The sequence below is a fragment of the Desmodus rotundus genome, chromosome 3, assembly GCF_022682495.2.
Source record: "Desmodus rotundus isolate HL8 chromosome 3, HLdesRot8A.1, whole genome shotgun sequence".
In the NCBI taxonomy this organism is placed as follows: Eukaryota; Metazoa; Chordata; class Mammalia; order Chiroptera; family Phyllostomidae; genus Desmodus; species Desmodus rotundus.
Genome location: NC_071389.1, coordinates 178,892,109 through 178,908,358, shown reverse-complemented (window position 1 = coordinate 178,908,358; position 16,250 = coordinate 178,892,109).

Here is a 16,250-nt window from a genome sequence, read left to right as displayed (position 1 = left end):
ATAAACATTATCACACTGATTACAATCTGTTACCTGTGTTCTGAAATCATTTCTCTGTCTTTGGGAGCAAAGCATTTTGTTGAAATCAGCACTTGCATAGGTGGGAGTAGGCAGCCACTGCAAACATAAAACCCAGCCAAAGCACCCAGCACGTGTTATCAATAGGCCTCCTGAGTATCCGTTGGCCCTCATGCTGTTTGAGTCCTCTATGACAGTCTAAACTTCAATGTAAAGTGAGTAAGTTACTCATTAATTACCCCTTCCCTCTTACAGTCATTTTTTTAAGTGTAAGAACTCTCCCTTAGATCTGAGAAAGCAATCAACTTCAATTCCTGTAAAGAAGTGAACACTGACTAGGGGTTGCCCAGCACAGCCCTGGTTGACACCTGCTGCCCTGACGTAATTACAGAAACATGTCGTTTCACTTGCAGGAGTGTCTTCCAGTGCACGACCATTTGTATGCTCATATCATTAATTAGTATTTGTTAAATGAAAGAACGGTATCTATACATGAGAAATTACAGCAAACAGGACAAAGCGAAGTTTAGAAGGTCAGGGTGTAGTGTGGGAGAAATTTTGAGGTTAGAGGGTTTTTCAATTGTCCCTATTCATTTAAATATGGAAGCAAACTTCCTGTGTGGTCAGCCCTGAGGGATTCAATTCTCCAAAGCAAAGAAACACATTATGAAAACTGAAGAAACAAAACTAGTACAAATAAGCTCTTTTTTCTCATCACTTTATAAAACACATGACAATAATACATCACTTTCAACATTTTTTTCAGAGATATTTTATGTCTTATTTCATAAATACATTAAAAATTAAGGACATCCATAGGGCAAAGATTATCACTGACATTTCATAATTCAGTTGAGAAAGCTGAGGCTTAGAGAAATTAGTTCTTGGAGAAAGTTAGAAGAAGCCACTCAGGGCACCAGAAATCAAGGTAGCTCTTCTTTAAGTTTGACCTTATATGAAGAATCCGGGGGAAGGTCCCAGGAAGGAAATGAAGTAATGTGAGCTAGACGCAAAGTGATGCTGAGAAGACAGGATACACAGTCCTTATCAGGCAGCAGCAGCTCAGCAGGATGCTTTGAGTGGCACCTGTTCACAGGGACCGCAAACTTCCGACCTAAGACGGTTTCCGGACACAACCTGTTCATCAGGTTTTTTTCAATTTCCTTTCTTTTTCAGTGATTGAATTAGCTTTCTGAATGCCTCTTAAGCTCCTTGGGAATCAGAACTTTAATTTATAATTTTTTATCTTCTACTCATTTAACACAAATTATGAAAATTGGTACAATTTAGTTTTAAATCAAAATGTGTGTGTAGTTTTAGTTGTTTACCATAAAGGGCCAATCGAGGTAACCGTGAGTAAGTGGGGGAATTTCCAGCTCTAAACACTTTCCAACCTTCTCTCCTCTTTGAATTAATTCTTTGAACTTTCTAATTTTCCCCTTGGGTGAAAAGTCTCCTAAAAAACAGAAATGAGTTGGTTTGGAAAATATGAACTAGTCTATTTCTTCTTCCTGATTGAGATGGGTAAGATAAAATATAACATTCACATATACAGAAAGGTAGAATCTTAAAAAATTGGCAATATTTAACGGTAAAAGACATAAAATGACTACCTCAAAGATGAGATACAATGTTTATACCATAGAACTTTACGTAAATTAATCTCATGCTTATTACATGTAGAAAATATTTTGGAGGAACATTCCCAAACATAGTGGTATGGCAATGGAAAATGTAATATATAGAAATTTTAGGTAGGCCAGGGCCTGTGCCAGTAAGTGATTTAAAATGTATACATTTGTATTTGAATCTTGATAAACATACAGTCAATTTAAAGAGAACTGTGAACTGTTATTCCACCTCCTGTGTATCTCTAAGTCTCTACTTACTTTAAAAAGCCTTGAAAAAGATATTCAGGGATTGTTATTATTATTCTGCCCAATCAGTTTGAAGTTTAAATACATTAAACTATTTCTGATGGATCGGATTGTCTTTCACTGAGGCAAGATACTAGGAACCCATGAAAAGGAATTCTTCAGAAAGCAGGAGAGGTCAAAACAAGCATGACAAATTATGGTTGTGGATTATGAATAATTTTAAGCAAGCGTACTTGACAATTTCAATAAAATGAACACATTTGAACTAAAACAAACACATTACAGGCAAACGCCTCTTCCAAAACTGAAACAAAAATAAATTTCAAAAATCTTGAAGAGTTCTATAACTGTTAAATAGATTGAATCCACAATCAAATATGATCTCTTGGGAAAGAAAGAAAACATGGAAATCAAGACCAGCAAAAACTCCATCCCCAGGTCACTTTCTGTTCCAATCATTTAAGGAAGAAGCAAGAAATTATAAATTCTTCCAGAGAATATAAAAAAGTCAGGTCAGGAAAACATTGCAGTCAGAACCTGCCCAGCCAATCTCACTCATGGACAAAGAGGAACAACTTCCTAAAATAAGTTTAGAAAACTGAACTCAGCAATAGGTAAAAAATAATAAAACATAATATTGGGTTTACTCTAAGAATACAATGTTGCTTTTTCTTTACTCAAAAAACAATCAGTCCAATTAAAAAATGGGCTTTGGACCTAAACACACACTTCTCCAAGACAAGTAACAATAAATATCAGAGAGGCTGTGGAGAAAAGGAACCCTCGTTCACTGCTGGTGGGAATGTAAACTTGTAAAGCCACTAAGGAAAACATATGGGGTTCCTCAAAATATTAAGAATAGAGGCACCCTATGACCCAGCACCCCCCTTTAGGTGTATACCCCAAAATTTGAAAACGTTTATTTATAGAGTTATACGCGTCCCTATATCCATTGCAGCATTATTCACAGTGGTGAAGACATCATGGAAACAACCAGTGTCCTCTGGTAGATAATTGGGTAAAGGAATGGAGTACTACTCAGTCATAAGAAAAGATGAAATACTGCCATTTGCGATAACATGGATGGATCTTGAGAATATCGTACCAAGTTAGTCAGACAAAAAAAGTTAAGAACTGTAGGATTTCACTCATGGGGGGGACATAAAACTGAAAACAACAAATGAATAATCAAGACAGACAGACCAACACCCGTAGACACAGACAACAGTATGGTGGTTACCAGAGGGGAAAGGGGGAGGGGCCCAGTAGTGAAGAGTAAAAGGGGTCAAATATATGGTTATGGAAAGAGATTTCACTTTGGGTGACAAACACAATGGTACACTTGAAACCTATATAATTTTATTAACCAATGTTACCCCATTAAATTTAATTAAAAAGCAATCAATGCAATATGTCGCATTAATAAATTAAGGGGAAACATTAACTCAAAATATGTAAATACAGCATTTGTTAAATTTAACTATAAATTCATAATGAAAGCCCATAACACTATTATTTTAATAACACACACTATTATTAATAATACTCATATGAACATCTTTATAGATTATAGAAAAGGATATTTACAAAATATGTCATACTTAAAGACAAATAATTGAGAAAGTTATCCTGTGAAATCAGAAATGAGGCATGATGTAGTAATGCAGAAAGGGCCAATAAATGAATAACTGTACAAAATAAACAGATAAGGATTGAACAGAGAGTCAAACAATTTAAATTAGCTTTGAATATTTTGAGGTAATCGTAGATTGTAATGCAGTTGTAAAGGATCTTTTTAAACATTAACCAATTTGTCCCAAAGGCAACACTTTACAAAACTATAGCGCAATATCACAGCCAGGATATAGAAACTGATACTGCTAAGGTACAGAGCAAACCCACTGTCACATGAATTTTTGGTTGTGTTTTGTAGGCAAATCCATTTCCCTCCTGCCTCTCCCTCACCCTTATCTGCCCTGCCCCCTGTCCTCAGGCTCTGGCAACCATTAACCTGTTCTTCATCATTATGATTTTGTCATGTCAAGAATGTTACATAAATGGCGTCATACCTTTGGGGGCTGGCTTTTTCCCTCTCCGCATAATTCTGTGTAGATTGATTCAAGAAGACACCAATAGTTTGTTCTTTATTGCTCAAAATACTCCACCCTAAGGATGTTCCATTCATGCTTTGAAGGACATTGGTTTGTTTCCGGTTTGAGCCTGTTATGAATAAAAGTGGTTACTATGAACATGTGTGTATACATTCTTGTATGAAAATAAATTTTTACTTCTCTGGAATAAATGTCCAGTGATGCAATTAATGGGTTGTTTGGTAGCTGCATATTTGGTTAATTAAGAAACTGGCTAACTCTTCTACAGTGACTCTACCATTTTACATTTCCATTAGCAATGTATGGATGATTCAGTATCTCCACATCTTTGCCAATATTGGTGTTGCCACTCTTTATTCTTTATTTTATCCAGCCCTGGCTTGGTGGCTCAGTTGGTTGGAGCATTGTCCCTTACACCAAAAGGTTAAGTGTTTTGATCCCTGTTCGGGGCATGTATGGGAGGCAACTGATCGATGCTTCTCTTTCACACTGGCGTCTCTCTCTCTCTCAAACACATCCTCTGGTGAGGTTTAAAATTTTTTTTCATTTTTTCCATACTGACAGGTGTACAGTGACATCTCATCGCAGCTTTAACTGTATTTCCGTAATGGCTAAGGATGTTGAACATCTTTACATGTGCTTAGGTGCCACCTGTATGTCCTCGGCAATGGAAGTGCTGTGTCTTTTTCTCAAACCTAATTGGATTGTATGATATGTGTTTGCAAATATTTAAGTCCGGTCTGCAGCTTGCCTCTTCATACTCTTTGTAAAGTCTTTTACAGAGCAAAATTTTTAACTTCTCTTTTTGTCACACATTTATTGTTTTTCTGTTTTCAATTTCATTGCTTTCTGCACTTATATAACATCCTGTCTTCTGCTTGCTGTAGGTTTATTTTGTTCTTCTAATATCTTGAGGTGGAAGCTTAGATCACTGATTTTATACTTTCCCTCTTTGATAATAAAGCATTTAGGGTTATAAATTTTCTTCACACTATTGCTTAGTTTTATCCTGCACATATTGACATGTTGTATTTTCATTTTCATTCAGTTCAATATTTTTAAAAGTTTTTCATGACACTATTTAATCCATGGATGATTTAGAAATGTGTTGTTTCATTTTCAAGTATTTGGAGATTTTTGTACTCTCTTTGTGTTACCAATTTCTAGTTTGAGTCCATTTCAGCCACAAAAAGTCTCTGTATTTTTTTCCATACTTTTCAATTTATTGGAGAAGTTTCTTTTATTGCCCAGGATATGCTCTACCTTAACATATATTTATAAAGCTCTTAAAATAATGTGTATTTTCTCTTTTAGGTTTATATAATATCTATTAAACTTGTTGGTTGATAGTGTTATTGAGTTTTTCTATGTTAGTGTTTAAGTCTATTCTACCACTTGTTGAGAGAGGAATATTAACGTCTTTTACTATAATTGTGAATATGTGTTTGCCTCCTTGCACATGGGTCTGTGTGTGTTTGTGGTGGGGTGGTGAGTAACACTACCATAACAGAAGCAAAAACTTACTCATCGTTTCTTAATGTTCAACCTGTTACTTCTGAGACATTGAAATTCCTCTTCAGGATAAGTCCATATCTTTTCACTTTTCATCTTTAATGTCTGCATTTTTCCTTGTATTTCTATCTATAAATAGGGCAACTGTATAAGAAACAAAAAAAAATGTGTCAGTTGACTAAAACGATAAAGACTCACTGTCTTCTGAAACAAGAAATTTAGAGGTAAGGCGTCTGTAACAATTATGATTGTTTGGATGCACGCTGCAGATAATTTGACTCATGATGGTTTAAACATTACTAACTAGTGGTAGATTCAGAGGTGTTAATTTCAGCAGTTCAAGGACTCCAGAACTGTCTGTGTTTCTGTTCTGCTATTTTTGTTTATTAGTTGGAATAAAAATTAAAAATATAATGAGTTAATCCATCTAAAGCACAACAGTGCATGCTGAAAGTTGGTGCTAAATAAATGTTAGCTGTCACACCTCACTGGTGTTTCATAACCCAATTGCTGGCAAAAAGTGGAACCACCGTGATTATCAACACCGATTAGGATTTACCTACTGAGTTAAAGGGTGGTACCTCCTGCCTCCTGAAACACCGGGGCCACAGGGGAGAGAGTGAATGCCTGAATATACTCTAATTTCTACTAGGAAGGATGAAGGCAGGAATTGCCTACTGGGTAGGAAATCACAACAAGCTGAAACAGTCATTGAACACGATTTGCTAGAAAGAAATCTCTGTTACTGATCTTTGTATTCAAGTGCTGGGACTTTATGTCCCAAGCTAACACTTATCTTATTCTCCTAACAGGAAATTTTAAAACCACATGAGTAACTTGAAAAAAAAATTAAAGTGCTACCTATCCAAACCCATAGACATTTTTTATGATATAGAATTTTAAGAGTGGGTGGGGAGTAGCAAGATCAGATAAAAAGGAGACAAAATAGAGCTAGTTCCCATCAGTAGTAAAGGCGTGAGATGGAACGGCTATCACATACCATGTCAGAGAAGCGGTAGAGCCGTGGGTTGGAAACCATAAAGAGATGCAATTTAAAGACTGACTGCTATCATAAACTTAGAGGAGTTGCTGTATATTACTGAGTTGCACTCATTCATTTATTCATTCACTCATTTAACAAATATTTAATACTTTGTACGAAACACGGATTAGATACTATACAAACAGAACCGGACCAAACAACTATGATATCTGTGCTTTTAAACAGTATGCAGTCTAGCAAGTATGCCATACAACTATTAATTTAATCTTTCTTCTTCTTTTAGTCATTCTAGACAAAATTTTAATATTTCATTGATTTAAAAAAAACCCGCTATCACTGACTTTCTATATTGTTTTTCTATCCTTTATTTTCTTTCATATTCTTGTTTAGCTTAATTTGCTCTCAAATTCTAGTTTCTTAGAAGGTTAGGTTATTGATTTAGATATCTATTGTTTTTAATCTGCCATTTATAGCAATATGTCTCCTGTAAATACTACTTTTACCATATCTCAAACTTTTTTGCTATGTTGTGTCTTAATTTTCACATATCTCAAAGTATTTTCTAAATCACATGATTTTTTTTTTGCTTATTGTTATTTAGGTGTATATTGTTTAATTTCTATATCTTCATGAATTTTCCAAATTTCTTTTTGTCATTATTTCTAATTTTATCCCATTATGATCAGAGAGCAGATCTTACGTAATACTAGTTATTTTAAATTGATTAAGACTTGTTTAACTTTTTTTGACCTAATTAATATATGGCCAATACGGAAAATGTTCCATGTTCACTTGAAAAGAATTGTTATGTTGTTCAGTGTTCTATGGGTATCTGTTAAGTCTAGTTGGCTTACTGTGCTTTGCAAATTTTCTGTTTGCTAATTGTTCTGTTGTTGTGTTTAGTTTTATTCATTATTAAAAGTAGGATATTGAAGTCTCCAACTATTATTGATGAATTGATTATTTTCTCCCTCTAATTCTGTCAGTGGTTGCTTCATGTATTTTGAGCTATATTTTTTAGATGCATTTATGTTTAAAATTGTTGTGTCTTTTTGGTGGATTGATCTCACATCATTGTAAAATGTTCTTTTTTGTCTCTAATAATGTTTTAAGTCTATTTTATCTAATATTAGTGTACATCCCATCTCTCTTTTGGTTATTATTTGTATAGCATGCCTTTTTAAGTTTTCATATTTTAATCTAAAATGTGTCCCTTATATACACACTTACTTGCATGTAACTAAGAGTACCTCATATTCATAATTGGTTTGTATTCTGTCCATTCTTTCAATCTCTGCCTTTTGATTGGAGTGTTCAATCCATTTACATTTAATGTGATAAGTTGGTTTATTAGGATTTAGGTCTTTCATTTTATGTGTTTCCCATATGTGGATGTCTTGTAATTCCTCCTTACTTTTATTATTGCCTTCCTTAGTGTTAGAAACTTTCCAGTGTACAATTTAGTTATCTTGTTTCACTTTACTATTTATATACCTATATATCTACGTATCTATATTACCTGCCTATATATGTATATATAGTATATATGTATGTGTGTGTGTATATATATAGATATAGAGTAATAACTATATACATATAGTTATTTTCTTAGTGGTCGTCCAGGGAAATATAATTAAGATCCTAATTTATAACAATCCAGTTCAGATGAATATAAACTTACTTTCAGTAGTATCCATAAACTTTGCTCTTATATAGCCCTGTTGTTTCTCCCATCCTTTGTGCTGTTGTTACTACACATATTATACCTGTATACATTAAATATCTACAAAAAGTTATGAATTACACATCTATACATATTTTTAATTGCTTTATATAGTTATGTTTTAAATATATGATAGGAGAAAAATAGAATTATAAACAGAAATAAAGTTATATTGTCTATTATATTTACCCATATAGTTTGCTTTTCTCTTTATTTTTTAATATGTATTCAAGTTACTGTATGGTAGCCTTTTGTTTTGGTCTGTAGAACTCTCTTCAGCATTCTTGTAGGGTAGGTCTTGTAGCAACTAATTGTCTTAGTTTTTATTTATCAGGAAATGTCTTAGTTTTTCTTTTATTTTTTTTTGAAAGATAGTTTTTATGGATATAGAATTCTTGGTTGGCAGTCTTTTCAGCACTTTAGATTTTGAATATGTTATTCCATTGCCTTCTGGTCTACAAACTTTCTAATCAGAAATCAGCTGTTAATTTTATTGAGGATTATTTGTATGTTAAGAGTCAGTTCTCACTGGCTGCATTCAAGACTCTCTGTAAGTCATTGTTTTTTTTATAGTTTGAGTAAAATTTATCTAGTAGCAGATTTCTTTGAATTTATTCATTGAGCTTGTTGGATGTATAGATTAATGTTTTCATCAAGTTTGGGAATTTGGGGCCATTACTTCTTCAAATATTTCTTCTACCTTATTCCCTCTCTCTGTTCTGGGAATCTTACTCTGCACTGATTGATGTGATTGTTAGTGTTCCACTGCTTTCTGAGGCTTTGTTTATTTTTCTTCTTCTTTTGGTTTGTTCCCAGCCTTGATCATCTCAATTATTTTATATTCAAGTCCATTGATTCTGTTTTCAGCCACCTCAGAGCTGTTATTGAGCCCTTCTAGTATTTTTACTTTTATTTATTGTACTTTTCAGCTCCAAAATTTGTATTTTTTAATGATTTCTGCATCTTTGTTGACATTTTCTACTTGGTGATACATCATTCTCATACATTATTTTATTTCTTTAAACATGGTTGCTTTAGTCCTTTGAAAAAATTAAAATAGCCAAATGAAAATCTTTTCCTTAATCTCTGCTTGTGCAGAGTCTTAAAATCTGTCAGAAGGGAGAATTGAGGGCCTTCTCGGGCCTTTCGTGGGCACGTGCACAGCCCTCCCCATGCACACACAGCCTCCTGTATTCCTTGCAATCCGTTAGACCTTTTTAAAAGCCCTTTTATGAACATATTATCCCCTGTAAGATTTTTTATCAGCTATTTCTTTGTCCCAGCTTTTATTACCATTATAGGCAGCTAAAATATTAGGCAATTGATGTTAATTGTTTTTGAAACATGCCCCAGGGGAGAAGGCTGTTTGTATTGAGCAAGCTCTGTATGACTGTTTTGGTTCTAATGAAGACACGCCCTACAGGTGGGAATTTCCAGGTAAATGCCAGATAGTTCAAATAATGACTACTCTGAGATGCATCTTTTGAGGACTTCTAAATTCTTCCTGCCTCCTCCAGTTCCTGTTATGCTGCTGATTTCCACAGCTCCTGTAGTTGCAAGACAGTTGGCTTTCAAGGTTACTGTGAAGGTGAAAATAAGGGGGAAGGAACAAAGCAATCCAAAATCCCACAACTGTTACTGTTCTTACTGAGACTTATTATTTGGTTGAATAAACCCTTGGAGGTTTTAACAAATCTTTGGTTATGTTTCAGCATGCTAAGAAAGTTGTTTTTGACCTTTTGTCAATATTCTTGGTCATTTTATAAAGAAATAGCAATTTGTAGGTCATAATGCCACCATTCCAGTTGATCTGTAGTCAGTCAAAAATGTTATTATAATGACATATGTTTATTATTTTAATAGGAAAAGTAAAAGGAGTTAAAGAAACATATTGGGGATTTTACTTTGGTATGAGAATAGCCTTGTGTAAAAAGTAACATATACTTTAAGAAGTAAAAGTGAACAGAATTTTTTTAGATGAATAAGACAGAAGAGCTTTTTAGATATTGACAAATATCTCAGAGATGAGGGTAAGGATGGCCAATTTTAGAAACTGAAGGAAATTCAGTAAGCTGAAATAAAGTGAGAGTAGAGAGTGAAGCAGTAAGTAAAGACCAATTACAAAGCATGGGGGGCTCTGCCCACAGAGCTCCCCCATTGCGGATGAGAATAAATCTACCAAGACACGTTCTGCTTGGGGAGGAAAGGTGACCACTCTCTCAGAGAAGGGTCCTGAACACCTCCTTCCCTGCATCTTTATTGAGTTCAGCTCACACAGAGATACATAGTATGCACGTAAAGCTCATCAACCAATGTCCAAAAAGCTGCAGTCATGAAAATCTGACATCATTTACAGATAATAGTTGATAAAACACAAGAATTGTCTCTCATCAGGGCCAGCTTTAGCTCAAGTGTCTGTTTCATACCAACAGGGCAGAGCAGGCCTCAAAGGAAACAATGAATATTCTCTCTCTAGCCAGATTCACCCCGGGAGCTGTCTGTTCCAGTACAAGGCCGCAGCTGCTTCTGGCGTTGTTTTCAGGCTGAGTCAGGTGGGGAGAGCAAAGCAGCCAAGAGATTAGGAGACTTTTACAGAAAGAATGAGGTCTCAGGCTATGACAAAGCTGAGGGGTGAGAGTCTTTCTGCCCCTTCTCTATAGACCCCTAAGTCCTTCCCTGATGGCCCTTAGTGACTGTGCCTGTCTTAGGTTGCCCCTCCTTGAGGAGTCTTACCTGTCATTGGCTAACCAGTCATCCGCCTGGGCTAGGCAGGGGGAAGTGAGGGAGGCAGGGGCTGTGCCCCCGCCAGGAGGAAATGCTCTATCTCCTTAGTGGCTCATGGCCCCAAAGCCCTTTCACTCAGCCCTTGCCGTGCGACACTTTTGTCTGTTAATGAGGCTGCAGTCCCTGAAACCAGGCAGGACAGCTCCCAACAACAAAACACCAAATAAATGCTGTTAAATAGCTTAGATTATTCTAAGTACAGTGAAAAATCTCTAAAGCATTAAACATTGTGAATAACTTGGACTGGACATTCATTTTAAGAAATATCAGTCAAGCTGACTCTTACAAGACGGAGTGGGGTGAACTGTTACCATAGACAGTTGATTGTATTTAAGACTAGTGCGGTGGAAGTACAGATAAAGCAAAGTGGTTGAATTAAATACATGATTAGTGAACACAATTTACGATTGATTAGATGAGAGAATTCAAGGACATGAGATACAGGGACAGAGTAAGTCAGGGATGTCTTCATGTTTTGAGTCAGACAACTCTGGGCAGTCCTCCTTAAAAGAGAGAGTAAGGATTAGATTTAGGAGAAAATCAAAATGATGAAGTCAGTTTCTGGAAACTGTGAGGAGATTTAAGTAAGTATTTTTAATAGACATTTGGATATATGATTCTAGTTCTGAGCAAATGAGTCTGATATATATAACTTTTCTATCTTTTGATTGAAAATGTGATTTTTCCATCTGCTGTGAATGCAGTAGTGCGTCACACTGGACTGAAGTGTTCATTCCTGCAGCTGACAAAATGGACATCTCAAGGTTTACAGCTGAATATCTACAGAATGATTTTCAGCGAAAACGTACCACCTTCTCAAGGTCAGTCTCTCTGGATGAGCTGAGTCAAATTATTGTTTGATGTGAGACAATAAAAACCTAACCTCTTGACTTATATCAGGACAAACTTAAAGGGCCACTGATCTCCAGAGCTCTCTATGGTTTCGCCTAAAGCTTTTGTTGGGATGGAAGCACAGTTCCAAGTTTTCCTTTGCCCAGACAGAACTTACTCTGTCTTTCTCATCCATAGGGGTAGATTTTGAGATACCTCCCTTATCAAAATCCTATATGGAAACCTCTGTGTCAGAGTCTGTTCCCTGAAGAACCTGACCTGCAACAGGGCCTAAAAAAATAATTTTAGGATTCTTTTTGGGACATATCTTAGTCAAAAGTGAATTTTTATCCTCAATCTCCTTATTTTCTGGATAATCCATGTAATCTTTACCCTGAGGAGCAATACCACAAAGGAATGAGCAAAAATGAAATTTCTCTGCAGCTTGTATCTTGCCAATAGCTGCTTCTCCAATTCCTTTTTGCATTTGACATTTTTGGAGGATGGTTACAATGAATGTTTAACACTCCAGTAAGGACATGAGATTTATATTTTGCATAAAACCTATTACATTGTTAGAAACCATCAAATGACTCATACAGAAGAAAAGCAAGCATGGTTCTTCTTACTGAGATCAGAGTGTGTAGATCCATATTCTATTTCATCAGCAGCTTCACGTGTCCACATTTAAAGTTGTTACTTTAACCAGGGGAAAGGTAGAGTCTGGCTGACAATCTCCCAAGACCATAGTATGTGAACAGATGATTTTTTCCAAAGAAATAGGATGACAGATATTGGGAAGACACATTTTATAATTATGACTATCATGTAAGATGCTGTGTTTCAGTGATTAAATAATTGGCTTGAATGGTAGGTGTACTGAGTTGAATGTGATGACATGATAAAATCTATGGGTATCTAGTATCCAGAAGTATAATAGAGAATATTCAGTATTAAATTGATGAATAAAATAAGAAATGCCTCTATCCAGAGTTTCAATCTACAAAATACTAGTGTCCCATACTTTTCAATGAATATCAGGAAGGTAAGACCCATGAAGGTGAAAAAATGAATGACATGACCCATGGACGTCTACAGTCTAAGTTTAGTTGCAAGCATCATAAATAAATCATTTTACCTGCAAAAATGTAATTATAAAATTAATTAAGTACGTAATTACACTTGATAATAAAAAGGAAACATTTAGTAATAAGCCTTAACTGTATGATAAACCAGTTGTAGAAAATATATTCCACAATATTACTTTTTATGCTGAGACAATTTTTCAAGGTGGCCAGGTTTTAGGAAAACACCTTTCACTTTTTGTTAAAGTCTCAGAAATCATTTGTAACCAAATAAGCATGTAACTCCTATACATCTGTTTCCTTTACACGTTTCTCTTGATTTGACCACAAAAGCTACGTAATTTATAGGAAGCCAGTTTAACATCTTTACTTAGAAACAAGAAGTAAATTTCAAGAGTATTTTTAGGAGTACTGAAAGTTTATTATTTAAGGTTTAAGAAAAAGGGTCACTTAATTAGGTCATGGTTTATAACTCTGATTAGTATCAAAAAATATAATAAAAAAGAAGAAAATTTTACCCTTTGCTACAGCACAGATGGACCTGGAGAACACTATGCTAAGTGAAATAAGCCAGCCAGAGACAGACAGATGTCATGTGATTGCACTTGTATGTGGAATCTAGTGCATAAACTGAACTTACAAGCAACATGAAGACAGACTCATAGAGAGCAGGCTGGCAGCTATCGGGCGGTGGCAGGGTTAGTGGGTCGAGAGATGGAGCAGAAAAGAGGAGGGACGCATGGACATGGACAACAGTGTGGTGACTGCAGGGGACAGGGGTGTAAGAAGAGTTAAATGGTAATGAAAAAAATACAATAATGGAGCATCTTATGTAAAGAAAAAAAGCAGAAAAGATGAGATATGGGGGATTTTCAAAAAATAAAGTAAAAATTAAAAAAACACAATATAAGTCAAACTAACAAATGACTGGATTAATTTAAAAGAAGACAAAATTACAGTTACAATGGCCATAAATGTAGAACCCAGTGCACCTTAAAATCTAGTGAAGCAAAGCAATTATTTTTCTTAAAATCTCTGTGTCTATCTGAGCAACAAGTGGGCTGGAATCGCAAAGTTCTTTCAGTAGCAGCAGCATCACCTTTGCATCATAATAATAGTGTCCCATCACAGCCACGTGACTTGACTAAGAACGCGGCCATTCCTCTGCCGTTAAATCTACTTTTCTGCCTACACCACACCTGCACCTGAATACCTTAATGAATTTATCTAGCTGGGGGATAACACAAAACCATGTTGAGGTGTCTCATTATAAAAGTGTACACAGCTCTGAATATATATTTCCCTCCTTCCACAACTCTCTCTCATCCTTCCCCAGCCCGCTCTCTCAATTTGGTTTTACATGAAACTGTCTCTCCTAAGTCACTGGACATTCCTTCTGCCTCCTCTGCAGAATCCTTGTTTCTTTTTTTGTTTTCTTCTACATACTCTCTGAGCTTCTTAGATGATCTCATCCAGCCCCATGGCATTAATGCTACCCATATTCTTATAACCTATATTTTTTACCCTGACTTCTTTCCTACGTTCCATACCTGATTATCAACTCCTTACCCAACCTGTCTACTCCAATGTCAAATAGTCATCTTAACCTTAAAATGTTTAAAACTAATCTAACACCAACTAGTGCCTTCCATTGTAACAGGGTTTTGTGATCTTCTGCTTCTGTTCTTACAGAAATTGCAAAGCAACCCTCGCTTTTTTTTTACCTTGGCCTTGCTTTATTTTTCTTCAAGCCACTTCCTTACCAACTGGATTATTACATAGTTTTGTTTGTTTGTTTGTTTGTTTTGTTTTGTTTTTGCCCATCTCTCTCTATCTGAATGTAAGCGGCATGAAAGCAACAGTTTTGTTGAATTCAGTACTACGTCTCCAGTGCTCAGACCAATGCCAGGCAGATAATAATTTTTGGTTGATATAATGAATAAATCAATGTGTGCATGTGATAGTGAGTGACACAGTGAGTAGACCCAGGTGGTCGTACTAGAGAGGTCAAAGAGGAATTCTATGAATAATTCAGACGTCTTCTAGGCTTTGCATTTGTAGCTACAATCGTGCCCATGAAAGATTAAGACACAGCAGAAGTGATGTGCAAATATGAATTCCAAAAAATAAGACACAGATGCCTTATAACTTTGGGTACCATCTATCTTTTTCAGCTGTACTCTGCTTTGAAAGGTGCCATGAGACTGTAGCTCTCAAAAAACTTCATTTCCAATAGTCTCTTAGATACCCAGCTTGAGTTTGCTGAAAAATCTGTTTGTTTGTTTTCTGGGCAGATGATATTGGTAGTATGTTTGTAGGGAACCTAGTCTACACAATCTAAGTTTTTTTTTATATAGTTTATATTGCATTGATTCCTTTCCTTGGGTCAGTTAATCACCAAATGTTTATCATAATTTGAGTTTATAGCCTGAAGACTTTTCCTATCTTTGCCGTAGGAGAACGATTAAAACCCAAGGAGTGGCAGCGTGCAGATTGCTGGGACAACGTAATGATGAACACGGTTCTTGCGTGGGTTTTAGGCAGATCCACCGTAGACTTCACATCCCGTGGAACTATTAAAAAACTCAACATTGAGCTGAGACTAATTGTTTTTTAGTTTGGAAAAACATTAATATTATTATTGTTTTTATTTAACATCTGATAGTTGAAGACATCATAATATTCTTTCTTTAGTGGGAAAGAAATCTTGGTTTTTCTGTTGTATTCTTCTGGATAAATCTTAAAACCATTGTTTGGAATATTGTCAAGGTCATTATTGACCTATTGCTATCTTCTATCTTCTATACTCACGACTCCATTTTCTTCTTCATGGACTTATAAGAAGTATTAGACACAACTGATATTTTCCTTTCCTTTATAAACATTCTTCTTTTGGCTGCTAAAGAAATATTGCTAGCCATACCATTAATATTAAAATTACCATCTTCACTACCTCTAGAGCACTTCCACAGACTCCCCACTATCAATCTTCTTCTGTGAAAGGCACACAACAATGTTCTTTGTCTCATATTAACGCTCTTGGGTGTTTTCTTTAAATTAGCCATATTTGTAACAATAATATGTAGCATCCTATGTGATCTGATTTGACAGTGGAGGATTTATGTAGAATGTTATTTTTATGAGCCTGTATCAAAATTTCATACTTACTGGTGAAATTTCACATATATATTCATTGCCAGAATTATGTCTTTATGCATTAGGATAGTCCAATTTTTATTTTGTTTAAAACAAAGAGATCAAAATTTCAAATTCTAAGATACTGAATAGATTAGAATTAGATGTAAA